Source organism: Lathamus discolor, chromosome 6 (assembly GCF_037157495.1).
Source record: "Lathamus discolor isolate bLatDis1 chromosome 6, bLatDis1.hap1, whole genome shotgun sequence".
NCBI classification, from domain to species: Eukaryota; Metazoa; Chordata; class Aves; order Psittaciformes; family Psittacidae; genus Lathamus; species Lathamus discolor.
The window spans coordinates 6,530,074-6,543,330 of NC_088889.1; the positions used below are offsets into that span (position 1 = coordinate 6,530,074).

The window sequence follows — 13,257 nt, forward strand, 5'->3', positions numbered from 1 at the left end:
CCCAGCAGTACTGAGGTCAACTCAGACTTGCACCAAAACCATCACATGGTTCATTGTGAGGACTTGTTCTTAAATCCAAATCATATTGTTTTCCACAGAGGTTTGCTTTCAGATTCAGATTTGCTTGGAACCAGAACTTGAATGAGAAATTCAGGCAGAACAGATTTTAGAAAACTGCTCACACTGTGAGGGTAGAAGCTCAGAAACAAAGGAAAAAAATGCTTTATAAATACCCTTTACATGTAAAATTCATGCTGTAGAAATAAACTGCAAATTTTGTAAGTCATACACAGAATATGCGTCATGTTGTTTACTAAATTATGTTTATAATTACAGCTATATATAGGTATTAAATTATAGTACTACAATTTGCTCTAACCTACACCATTTTGCTATTAAGAAGGAAGCCCAAAAATCTAGAAGAATGGTATCATTAAATAATTAAATGCAATTTTGATGTATTTCCAAATGAAATCCATTTGAGGAATAATGAAGTTAAGAAGAGGAGCTTATTTTTCTGTGGAAGAATAAGCCCATGATGTGGTACAACGCTAATGAAGACAAAGCAAAAGATGTTCCACTGGGGCTGACGAGGGACAGACAGCACCAGAACCGTTCACGGCTGCCAGAACAAGCCCAGATCCTTGCATCTGAGGCTTGTTAACATCTATCCTCATTAAATGCTTTGTGATGACTACATTTTACCTATGAAATCACCATGCTGCTGCAGAAGGCTAATTAAGTTGTGGGTTTATTTCCTGTCCTTTTCACTGGCTCTGTTTTTGTTGGGTTTGTTTTTCCCAGTATAGCTCTACTAACTTAATTTGAGTTGTTCCTGATTGATGTGGGAACACAAGGAGGGGTTTTATTCTGAACTGTGGATATTAATACAGACATTGAAAGCTCTATAATAAGAACACATTAGTCTTAGCCATAATTCATCCTGATGTAGTGACTGGCTGTTACAATTATGATAATCAAGCTGACAATTTAAACTTGTGATTAACACTGCAGATCACTAATAATTAACGGTAAAGGTTATCATTAATAAAATTATTTTCTTCCAATTGTCAAGGTCCCATCAGTTACCAAGAATACTTTTGAACCAGTGGAACTTGTGCCAGACTTAGCCCAATTCTCACATGCTTTATAATTTTAAGACTTTGACGAAGTGACAAGGAGAGTCTTTAAAGGTAGAATGAATACAGAACCTACCATAGTTGTCAATAGTGACTTTCCAGAGCCAGTCAGAAGAAGCTGCACATCCTTACCAACTCCAAGCATTTAGTTTTGCTAAAAGGCTTCCAGACTCTTGTATTTTCACCACAAGGAACAGCTCGTGACTGTATGCTCTAGGAGACAGCTATAATCCAGTAATGGAATCAGACACAACCTGATCACTCCTATTTGCCCTTGCCAAGATGTTAATCTGTAGGGTTTGAAATTCACCTAAAAGCCCACGACTAGGGCAGGGCCAATCTGTTACAGATTTTTAAACCAGATGACAAGTATTCTCCAGTGATCCTGTGGGCAGTGTGGTTCTCTAGTCAAAAAAACACCATGGTGATGATATTATTAAATACAATGAGAAGCTAAAGTGAAATTACCTGAGGTGAAATTGGGCAGAAACCAAAGTTACTGTAGGATATTGAATAAATGGCAGATCAGGAGCACAGTCATACTTCATGAGGGCAGTTCTGCCGCAATGTCACATCTCCAGGCAAAGCATTTCTGACTTCAAGGGTGATGACTGGAGTTGTCTCCTCTTTCCGTACAGTGACTCCTGCTTGGCTTTTTGCTTCTGGGTTGGTATGTTGCTTCTTTTTTCCACAGTGACTAAGCATCTAATTTGAATCAGCTGTGGGAGAAGAGAGGACTGAAGGTAAAGTAGTGCTTTTTATTATTCAGGTTATTGTTAATTGCTGTTTTCAGTTCACAACATTTAAATGAAATATTCACACAATTGGACCAGTTGTAATTCACTCAGAAACCCATCCAAGTACCCTGAGGAATCCTGTCAGGGCTCCTTACGCAGCAAGAAAGAATTCTAATTAAAAATTTGAAATAAGCTTTTCTTCCAGTTTTGCCAGGAACAAAATGGGCTGACGCTTAGTGCCTCCATATGGGGAATTAAAGCCTTTGCAAAAAATCACCATTTAAAGAAATATCTAGATTTTAATACTGTGATAAATAAGTCTATATTTACATTTTCTGGTAAGCCCCAGTGAAGAATCTGAATGTTTTGCAAACACATCTCATAGAATCATAGAATGGTTTGGGTTGGAAAGAATCTTAAGATCATTTAGTTCCAAACCCCTGCATGAGCAAGGGACAGCCCACACAAGACCATGTTACCCAAGGCTCTGTCCAGTCTGGCCTTGAACACTGCCACTGATGGAGCATTTACCGCTTCTTTGGGCAAAAGGTTCCAGTGCCTCACCAACCTCACAATGAAGAACTTCTTCCTTACATCTAACCTGAACATCCCCTGTTTAAACCTATCAGCCCTTGTCCTATTGCTGTGATTTCCAGGTGCAAAGTATACTACACCTACTGTGCCTATCTTTTAAGTTCTCTTATTGATATTTTTATCTCTAAAAAAATAAAATAATGAATTATTTAGTTGCATACATGGCTATTTCTGAAGATGCAGCTAATAAAAAGAATTGGAGGTATAGAGCAATTTGAATGGAAAATTACAATGTAGGCATTTTAAACAGGTCATATAATGTTAGTTCTGAGAGGCAGTTTGAACTGTAAGAAGAATCCCAGTAAGACACTTATTCCAAGCCCATGGCAAGAGGTACAGCAATAAGGCCAGCTCCTATCATTTAGAAATCATGACTCTTAAACTCCTCACTACTTTTGAGGTGTATAATTCAACTGTAATAAACTGGGAGAGGATGTCAGGGGCAAGTTACTTGACTGCATTAAGCAGCTGTAGTGTCAATCAGGCTTTCTACTCTTTAGTGACCTTGATAGGATGGAAACTATCAGAACTAGTTTTGTTCAGGAACTTGTGCAGCATTTGCATCTACCGTAAATGTGAGTGCAGTGCAAGGCTTGGCTCCACTACAGTAGCACCTGTCTCCTTACTCCTAAACCAGAGCAACACAATCACTAGGTGATAGACTAGGTAATCACAAGGTGTGGGGTGTTTGGTTGGTTTTCTTTCTTTCTGTTTGGTGGGTTTTAGGCTGAGGTTTGGGGGGTTGTTTTGTTTTCATTGAGGATTTTTGATTTAATGCTTTGCTTTGGTCTTGCTTAACAGAGCTTGGAGGGAAACGAAATAGCCACTTCCACCTTAGACTGCTTTTCCTTTTGACTCCTGACCTTCACATCCATGACTTGTTTTCCTTCTGCTATTATCTTCCTTAAAAACTCCTTTCAGTGAATACAGAGCAGAATACAGAAGTCTTTTCCTCACCTTAGAATACAATGGCTTAAAGTTAACACTTGCAGACCACAGCCCAGCTCATTTCGTTATGTCTTTTTTGAGCTTTGCTGCCTTGGAAAGCTAGTGCTTTGTCTATACCATTTGCATTAAATGAGAGTGAGAAGCACAGTACGAACCCATTTTGGAGACTTCCCAAGGCCGTGTGCTCAAGGCTGCTCAGTTTGGCAGTGAGATACAGGACTTGCACTGCACTTCTAATTTCCAAAGCAGACAATTGCTCCAGACCATCTAGAAGGGCAGGTGGGGAAAAAATTATGAAATTATATGCAGAATCATTAACTTACCCAAATTGGCAGTGGCTCCACTGACTAGACTTACACTAACAGCTGATGATCTACATTATTTGGATACTCTCCAAATAAGAAATAGCCTGGTGGTGTAGCCTTATCCCCAAGACAAGTGTCTTTCTCCATGCTCCAATATTAAGTGTTTGAAATCAAGCTTCCACTTGGAAAGTTTTTCTTGCACTGCTAAGGATCCCTCAACCTCAATTAGGGTTAGGGTGAGTCTGATTATATGCAGGATGTGTCTGAACATACAGCTGAAACAAAAAAGGCAATTCTGTAATTTGGTTCAGCAGAAATAAGGGCTTCGTTTTTAGTGTGGGTGAGATTTGTGGTGTTTTTTTCCCCCTTCTTCATGCATTGTAAGACTTGCTGGCACATGTGCCTCAAGCACACACTCATGAAAGTCAGAAGCGAGGTTTTGTGTGAAGCATGAGTTACAGTATTTAAGATATTCATCTTGTTTTCATGTTTATGAAAAGGAGTTTCTAGTATAGCTGGATAACTGAGCTGTCTGTTACATAAAACATGGGGTTTTCTGACTAGAACTATTCTTATTTCACAAGGATCATGCAGCTTGGTTTTGGATAGAAACAATATTAGCTAGAAAACAGTTAACCTCTTGACTGAGGAATTAATATATTTGTTTGGCAATTGCATCAATAAACAGAATATATTTTCCTTTAAGGCCATCTCACTGATTTTACAAACAGTTCCACATTTGATTGAAGTTCTCTGGGGCATGTTAACTCACACACTTCATGGAAATGACTGCACAATGTTTAGCAAGTTGTGCTTGAAAATCAGCATGTTTATTTCTCCCCATTTCAAGAAACTTAAGATTGTATTGAAATGGTAGTTAAAGTAGCACATCCTTTATAGCAGTCTGAACTACAGCAGGTGTCCCAGTTCAGTATGCAGAGCAGATGATCGGGTTATAATCACTACTACACTCCAAAGGTTGGTTTTAATTAACAAGAGCAAAGTGATTTTAATGAAAAGGGGGAAAGTTTATTTAAACAAAAGCTTTTAAACTAAAAAGAGTTCAAACATTATAATCCCAAGGGAGTTCTTTAAAATTCTTAAGGAAATAAAGAAGTGAACAGGGTTCAAGGGTTTAAGGAAATTTTCTTCTAAAATTTAGCACTTTGTAAAAGAAAAAATGTGACAGTTATGGAACTAAAAGTTCTCTACTTGTTTTCCCTTGACCAAAGACCTCTTTTGCTCTTTTGCCTACCAAGCATCTCTGTTTCCTGCAGGGGCTCTCTAGATTGTGTAGAATGGGAATTTAATTATAACAGTCTGCTATCAGAACCGTCAGTCCCTGTCAATTATACTGGTGATTTAAGAAATAAAGTAATCCTTGTGAAGGATCTCTGACTGAGGGAACTGAATAATTGGCTAAAAAGACAACTTGCATCTAACTAAAACTGGAGTTTTAGTCTTTTTCCTTAACCTTTTTATCTGCAGTACAAAATGTTAACACACACAGTGTTACAGTTAAAATCATTGCAGGTTCCATGGGTATTGGATCAATTTGCTCTCCATCCTCACACATCAATGGCTTTTCATTCTTACAAAAGGGATAGATTCAATGTTTAGCTGTATATGAAGCTACAGGATATAACTACATAAAAGGTAAACATTATTTCTACTTTTGGATCACTGCTTATCTTCAGATAATGTGATGTGACAAGTACTCACTTTATATGCAGAGAAAATGCTATTAAAGTATCAACATACTAATTCTGGAATGGATTTTTTTGCAGCAGCAAAAACACTTTTTAGGCTGAATACAAAACCTTTTCTCTGCTTAAGAAACCTTAAGCAAGGGAGCAGGTTGTCAGTTCCTACTTTCCTCAATATATGTAAAGTAATAGTAGTGATATGCCTAGAGATTATCATACAGGGATTTTTTTGACAGCTGGGAGCAGCTGCACTATAAACAAAGGGCACAGGAGCAAGGCTATCTAGCTAGACCAATGCACACTGTGTTCCCTGGAGAAACTAATCTCTTCTGCTACTTCCCATTGCTCAGCTTACCCAGCATGTCTCAAGCCATATCCAATTACCATTTCTAACTCTCATTCAGTCAAAAAAGAAGCGCTGTTATATTACACAAAACATACATCCTGTTTCTGTGTTGGTCATGTACTACTTCTTCCCCTTGCATCTGAGCTCTTACCAGATCTGTTCCTTCAGCTGTATCTCTCTTGACTCACAGCTTTGCATGTGAATGCACATTTTCAGCTCACTGAAGTGGCTTCTGGTGTGTCCTAGTGCTATCTTACAACTTGTAAGACATGTATACTATTTGAGTTTCTATTATTTTCTTACTACTGCTTTCTCTGCTTTTCTTCCTCACCCTGTCACTGGTTTAGAGACACTGTAGACATGAAAACTTGAACTTACCCATTTCTCTTGCTATTTAACTATGCTGTTTAAGTGTGGCCTGTATAGATGTACACAAACAGCAGCATTTATGAGAGGGAATATGCTGAGTAGATGTTCAATCACTTTATTTTCCTGGCTATCCTCTTTTTGCTAAACTTATCCACTTTACAAAACAGTATACCTGTTCTTTCAAAGATACCTGTTTGAGAACTAGTTGATGTAGAGGACAGTGCGAGACCAGGATAACTGCATTTTGAGGTCTTGAATTGCCAAAGCTATGCAGTGTACTGCTTCTATACAAACCTGCAGTCATTTCCTATGATTGAAAAAAATAGATGAGAGAGAACACCTCTTAGCACGTCAACTGCCTTGAATCATTCCGGCACTGGGCCCGGGTCACCTTTCATCATTGTGAATTCAGAGTGGGCAAACCTGAAATACCTCACATTAAAGAAAGGCATACAAAGCTCTGTCATTGTCATTGAAAGGAATAGGTATTAATCTTTTCTTTTTGAATTCCAGAAGTACCTTCAATGTCCTGTTTTAGCTGTATTTAGAAGGAAAATGTCAGTGAGGAGGATCAAGAAGAGACTGGAATTAAAGTAATTTTAGGATTTCAAAGAGTCACTGGCCCTGGAAAGATTCTGCTCTGAGTTACTACCATAACATATAATAAAAGCAGGTAGATCCATAACATATAATAAAAGCACATGATCTCCCATACTGAAATATCTCCTTTCTTTTCCATATCCAGTGTTTTCTGAAAAATTAAAAGGAAGTAAGCCTGCGTATGATGATATTTTCAGGCTATGAGCCTTCTTTTCCTAAAGCCAGTCTGGTGTCTCCCAAAAAATGGAAGAAACCTTCTGGCCTTTTCAAGGAATTAAGAGTTTCATTTAGTTAAGCACTGTACGTTAAAACTGTAAGAGATCTCTGCATTGTCTTAGGTACTTGAAAGGGCTGTAAGCAACTAAACAGTCAACATGAAGTGTATTAAGCTGCATCTTCCATATCTAGCTTATAATTTTAGAAACAGCTATTTATTATTTTTGTGAAGTTTTCATGGATTGCGAATCTGAACAATGAATTACTTAACAGTGACACTTGATGCCATATACACTGGGAAACTTCTTGATCTTAGGAAAAAACGTAGACTTAATTAAGACTCCTACATACAAAGTCATCTTGCACAACTTCACCTTCTTAATCTAGGTATCTGGTCTATGCTATGTCCTGTAGCCTCCCTTCATGAAGGGAGGCAGACTCCTTAAACAAGTGTCTCAGCCCTGGAGGTAAGTAAGTTATTAAGTCTCAAATTCTGTACAGCCTCAAAATACTCTGTACTTGTGCTAAGTGGCATAACTACGGACCACGCTCCCAGAATGCTCAATGCTTTCCTGTATGAAGTTGGTATCAAAGATGAACACTTTTAGGTAAATAAATATACCACCCCTCCCACCAAAAAAAAGGAGTAGATGTTGTAAATGTTTTCTAGCAAACTTACCAAACTCGATTAGTACACAGTGTTTCTGGAGTGTTGGAATGTTTTGACCAAAGGAAAATGAAAATTGTGCACGGCAGTTTCTTGTGTGTGACAGCTTTAGCCCAGCAGTTGCTCAGGTGTTTTTTTTTTCTCTTTAAGCCATAACAACTTCCTGTACTCTTTGGTAGGTGTAATAGCACCATCCAAGTTTTCATTCTGCAGGTTACTGTATTGATAAGTCATGTGGATTGCGCTTCTGTTCTTTCAGTCCTGTTTGGACATGGCTGTTCCTTAAAACACTCTCCAAGAAACAGTAACTCTTGTCTTGCCTGGCATAGAAGAGTGTGAAATGTTCACTGACTTGTGAAATTTCAGAAAATTCTGTAAACTTGTACTTTTCACTTACCTTAACAGTTCAAGGAGTATCTTGAAGAGATGAGAAAGATGAGTTGATGGGAAAGAAATTAATGATTGATACTTGATTTCCAGAGATAGTTGCTCTTCAAGCCACAGCTGATTTCAGCAAGGATAGTACTAGCTGATGTCTTGAATAACATCCGGAAAGGAAGGGAAATCAAGACACAGTATTTAAGTAGACTTCTTCCTAGATGAATGCATATCCCCAACCATCCCAAATTGGTTAAAATATCATGACATACAGAAGATACTTAAGACAGGAAAGTGGAGGCCCATGGTTGTTGTGACAGTCCCTGAATGGAACCAAACTGGTAAAACTTAAGAAGGGGATAGAGATATGAAGTATATATCTGCCTTCTAAACTCTGAAAACCAATTGATCCTTTCCTCAGTGCAAAGAGCTGTCCATCAGTTATCATGAGGTCATTTTTTAACACAGAGAGAACTGAGTTAAGGTAAGGAGTCCTGCATTTAGTGGGTGCCATAGGACTACATAGTTCTTACAGGTCTGTGCTTTTCCCTACACACATGCACTTTTTGGGCCATTCCTTTTGTAGCACCATGGTCAATCTGTGGCTGTGGAGGAGTGAGTTCTAGAAAACTTTTCAGTGGGGGAAACAAAATAGCTGTCTTCAGGGCAAATTTGAACACAGTGGTTTAATTCCTCACTGAGGTTTATGTACTAAAACCAAAACACCCCCAACCTCAAGATTTAGGAAAATTTATTCCCTGTTCATATGAAACTTGTTCAAAAAAGTTTTTTTTTTTCCTCTCCCCCTCAAAAACAAACCTGACTTTATAATTACAAGTAAATCTGCTATGCGTTCAGCAGCCCCATTTGGATCTTCCACTGCATTAAGAAGATGCATCTGCTGACATAGTTTCCTGTACTAGAAGGAGTCAATTACAGAAGGAAATTAGAAGCTGACTTAAAGGTCAGAGAGTAGGTGAACAAGGGAAGGGAAATTCTGAAATTACACAGCTATTGCAATTAAGGTCTGATAGTCCTTCTTCTACGGGTCGTAGGATTGGTGGCAGTTTTGATGAATGTTTTAACTTCTATAAGGATCTATCAAGCACAGCAATGGCAAAGGAAAAAGTTCTTTTTACAAAATCACTTACAAAAAAAAGGAGTCAAAAAGTTCCTTCAGCTTCCTTAACCTCATTGAGTCTGGGTAATTCAACTGCCACTCTCAGCCTCATAGGTCTTGTTCTAGGAGCACTTCTAATATTTGTGAAACTACCGGCTAAATCTATCTATCTATCTATATACTGTCACCTTTGACAGATGATTTAAAGTTTCAGATTTCAGCATGAGTAACTCTTGGTTTAGGATGCAAAATCATAAAAGCATTCATCACATTAGATTTCATCTAGGACAGATTTAATGAAAATCAAACCCTATTGAAATTCTAAGCCTTCTTCATATTCAAAATCCTCATATTTCAGTAGTGTGCTGTGTAAAACACTCCCCATGTTCTAAACAAATAACTAGGTTTGCTCTGTTTATAAGTGTGTAAAGGGACACCAAAAGAGTGATGATGTACAAGGCAGTGAAACCGAAAGCCTTTTAAATGATAACAAGCAGTTAAAAATAATAGCAATCTTACACTATTAGGGTGGTCTTAGTTTGCATTCATATCACTACTGAAAGGAACTGGTTGCTGGATCATATAATAAATTATGGTTTTCCATTATTACAAAGGCTCCTGACAAACAGAACTCTGGATTTCTTTCTGAATGGAAAAAGAAAAGAAGTGGAGGGTGTAAAGAAAGGATTCCAGTTAAAGAAATCCTTCCTTTCCCTTGTAGCTGAACAGGATAATCTGTGCATTTTCATAATAAACTGTACTCACTTTCGCAGGATTGGTGTATGGAAGATCACAGGCTTAAAGCATTAGACAAAACTGCAACACAGCCCAGTGTAGGTCTGGATTATGCGCAAATCCATTTCCCAATAAAAGGGCAAAAAAGGAAAGCCTATCAAGCCCAGATAAAACATAAGGTGTGTGATTGTAAGACAACTAAGTGAAAGATCCTGACTACAGTGACAGAGAAGGCACAGAGTGGTTACATTTGTAGATTTGCCATCTGGAGGGCAACTAATTTTTTGTAAAGCATCAGAAAGTAGAATCAGAGGAAAATGCTATAAAATGGTACCTAAAAGTCTTTAGGAAACACCAAGGGTGAAAGGTGGCTGCTTTGAGCAAGTAGTTAAGATTCCTGAACATGGAAACAAAGAACAAGCAGGCACCCCTCCCACATCCAAAAACCTCACAGAACAGGAGAAACTGGCTCCCATAAGAGCATAGACTTGGAGGAGGAACACAAATGGAAATCTTCACTGTCTGTAAGCAAAAGTGTTTTGGGCAAATAAGAATCTGAGAAGGGTCAATCATCTGACTATACCATTCAAGTCCATTTTCTATACATGTCCTGTAGCTGCCACCAGATGAGAACCCAACAAGCATGACCTCATAAATACCATATGGCTTTAGGAATATCACCACCATTCTTAAACAACATTTTTCATACAGTCGTCCACTAATGCATTTGAACACATCCCGCAAGAAGAAATGGTGAAGAATTAATCCCATACCTTTATAAAACTATTACCCCAAGTGATTACTGGTAAAAGTAAATTGGGTATAATTGCTCTATAGTATCTAAGTTTATCATTATATCCCTTTATAAAATAGGTTTTTTATCATGCCTTCAAATGTTATGACACAAAACATAAGCTTAATTCATACTCATCTACCCAATCTATACTTTTTCTCACATCTGTATCTGTTCTACTTAGATGTATAGAGAAATAGGTAAAACAAGTCTTTCTTTTGAACTTGAGTCTTCGTAAGACCCACAACAAATGCACAGAATAATCTCTCTTAAAAAGTTATTTTAAATTATTTGGTCATTATGACCTATTTTAAGGTCATAATGTGTTTTTACTTCTTTAGTTTTTACTACTTTAAATGTGTTTTACTTCAAAGAAAAAAAAAAAGAAAGACAAAACAAAATCCCAACCAAAAAACATCTGAGAAAGATGTGTCTATGTACAGCAATACCTCTCAAATAAGATCTGTCTGCACTGTGTTGTAACCACAGCTCATATCTTCATAGTTATATTCTGCGACTAAATAGGAATAGAATAAGGTCACTGCCTTACCAATTGGATACTGATGCACCTTCCCTTTTTCCCAAGTTCTGTTAGCCTCCCCACTGACACTGTCTTTTGACTTGGCCCTTTTGTGTACCAATGATGAAGTTATTATAGCTGAAACACCATGCAGCATTTCCCACAGAACTTACGGACCCCTCACCACCCACCAGAACTATTTAGATGCATTGACTACTTCAAAGAGCATTGAGACCATCCACATTTAATTGTAAATACTGTGTTTCAAATGTGTATGATCTTCTGTGGAAGAGTGATTGAGAGTTTTTGTGTATTCGTTTATAGAGACTGTTCTCTGAAGCAGAGCCTCTGAGCTGATTAAGCCCAAGTGCCTCAGTTTCTTGAGGCAAAGCCCTAGAACTGCATTTTCCTGATACCTTCCGTAACGTTCTGAGTGAACACCAGAATTCACTAGTGCGCATCTTCAAGAGCAGTTGCCATCTTAAAAGCCAAAGCACAGAAAAGCTAAAAAGCACTTTACAGCTCATTTAGAAGTTCAGCTGTCAAGTCTATGGAGACTCTTCCTGTTTATTCTAACTTCATGGTGTCTTTGACAGGCAACACACAGAGCATCTAAAAGCCTCCTCTCTCTTGCCATCAGTCTTGCATGCCTGTCCCTAGAGCCCTTTCTCCTCAGGAAGATGGTAACAGTTTTCTAAAGCCCTTAGACCACATTAGAAGAGGGAGATTAAATATACCCAGTGCGTGATAAAGCCAGGGGCAAGAGGAGGACACTTTCTGTCAGTGGAGCCTGCAGAGAATCCCACTAAAAAAACATAAGGGAGTAACATAAGAAACAAACCTCATTTCACTGAGATGCAAACGCCTCAGAGCAGGAGGCACAGCAGATTTGGTAGTTGCTGGAAAAGCTAAATTGAGCTTCAGGAGATAGGAGAATTAGTCCAAGAGGCATTTTTAACATTCAAAAAATGTTAACCAACACAAAAATGTATCAGGGCAGAATAATTCTTCACAAGACTTTGTTATCCCCCCACCTCCCAACACGCACACCCATAGAGAGATCTGATTTATGCAATGAAAAATTAAGGGGGGAGTTTCAGAACTAGGTGATCATATCCCACACTTCTATGGCAGCCACATGGATATACTCAGTATAATGGAATGTGCAGGGATGAGAGAAAGAGTTACATAGGCACAGCTGAAATTACAATTAAATAGGTCAGAATTTCACATATGGGTTGGTCAGAATTTTTCCTTCTATGCTGGAATAAACCAGTTTAATTCCTGTGCAAAGTCCTAATCCTTACTTTTACAACTTGTCTTGGCCGTGACACCTCAGCCACCAAACTTGTCAACAAAAACTTAAACAAAGCATCATTCTATACCAGAAGATTACAGTGATTCACTAGGTACCAGGTGTTCTCTGCAGTTCCCCGGCACCTAGTTTAAATTGTGATTAAACAGAGAGATCCTCATTTTAGATAGATCCTTCTCTGAGGGTTAACTCTCGAAATGAGTTCTTCAGTAATATGCAGGCAGAAGAAATAAACATTGAAATAAAAAACACCTTGTCTGTTAATGGGTTAGTATTCAGAGCCCCACATGAGGCATACAAAGTCCTGAACAGTGGACTTCTCCTGCCTGATTACCTTCCCCCTCCATCTTGTATTTGACTTTGTCATGTGTCAATCTTGTTTCATACCTTAAAATATCAATCCTGTGCAATTAGAAATGGTTAAATAGCGTTGATTCCTTTGCTGGCCCAGGACCAGAGAGTCACTTCTCATCTCGTACAGACTATCCCATTTTGTCAGCTCTGTAATTCCAATTAAGATTTATAGATATTAGTGACAATAGAAATAGGATGAGGGCAGGGAGAAAGTACTCAAACTACTGTGCAAGCCTCTTTACCAAGCTCTAAATATACCCAGGCTCACATAAAAGCATTTAATTTACTGAGTGAATGAATTCTCGTATATGGCTCTAAATTCTAATTCAACAAAAGCTGCTTTAGGGTCCAGAGTGGCAGCACTAGAAATGCTTTATTCTCTTTACATTCTGCAGAGGTGGGAAGCCCACTGAGG

The 13,257-nt window shown here is 38.2% G+C and overlaps 1 long non-coding RNA gene across 1 annotated transcript in view; it reads right to left on the reverse strand.

The window, feature by feature from the left end:
• Positions 1–311: 311 nt before the first annotated feature.
• The window catches only part of LOC136017161 (uncharacterized), a 36,197-nt gene continuing 23,251 nt past the window's right edge, over positions 312–13,257 (reverse strand). The window contains exons 3-5 of the long non-coding RNA XR_010613850.1: positions 8,025–8,163; positions 3,574–3,685; positions 312–1,858 (exon numbers count right to left, since the gene is read on the reverse strand). This is a non-coding gene — a long non-coding RNA (uncharacterized LOC136017161). The remainder of the gene's footprint in view (positions 1,859–3,573; positions 3,686–8,024; positions 8,164–13,257) is intronic.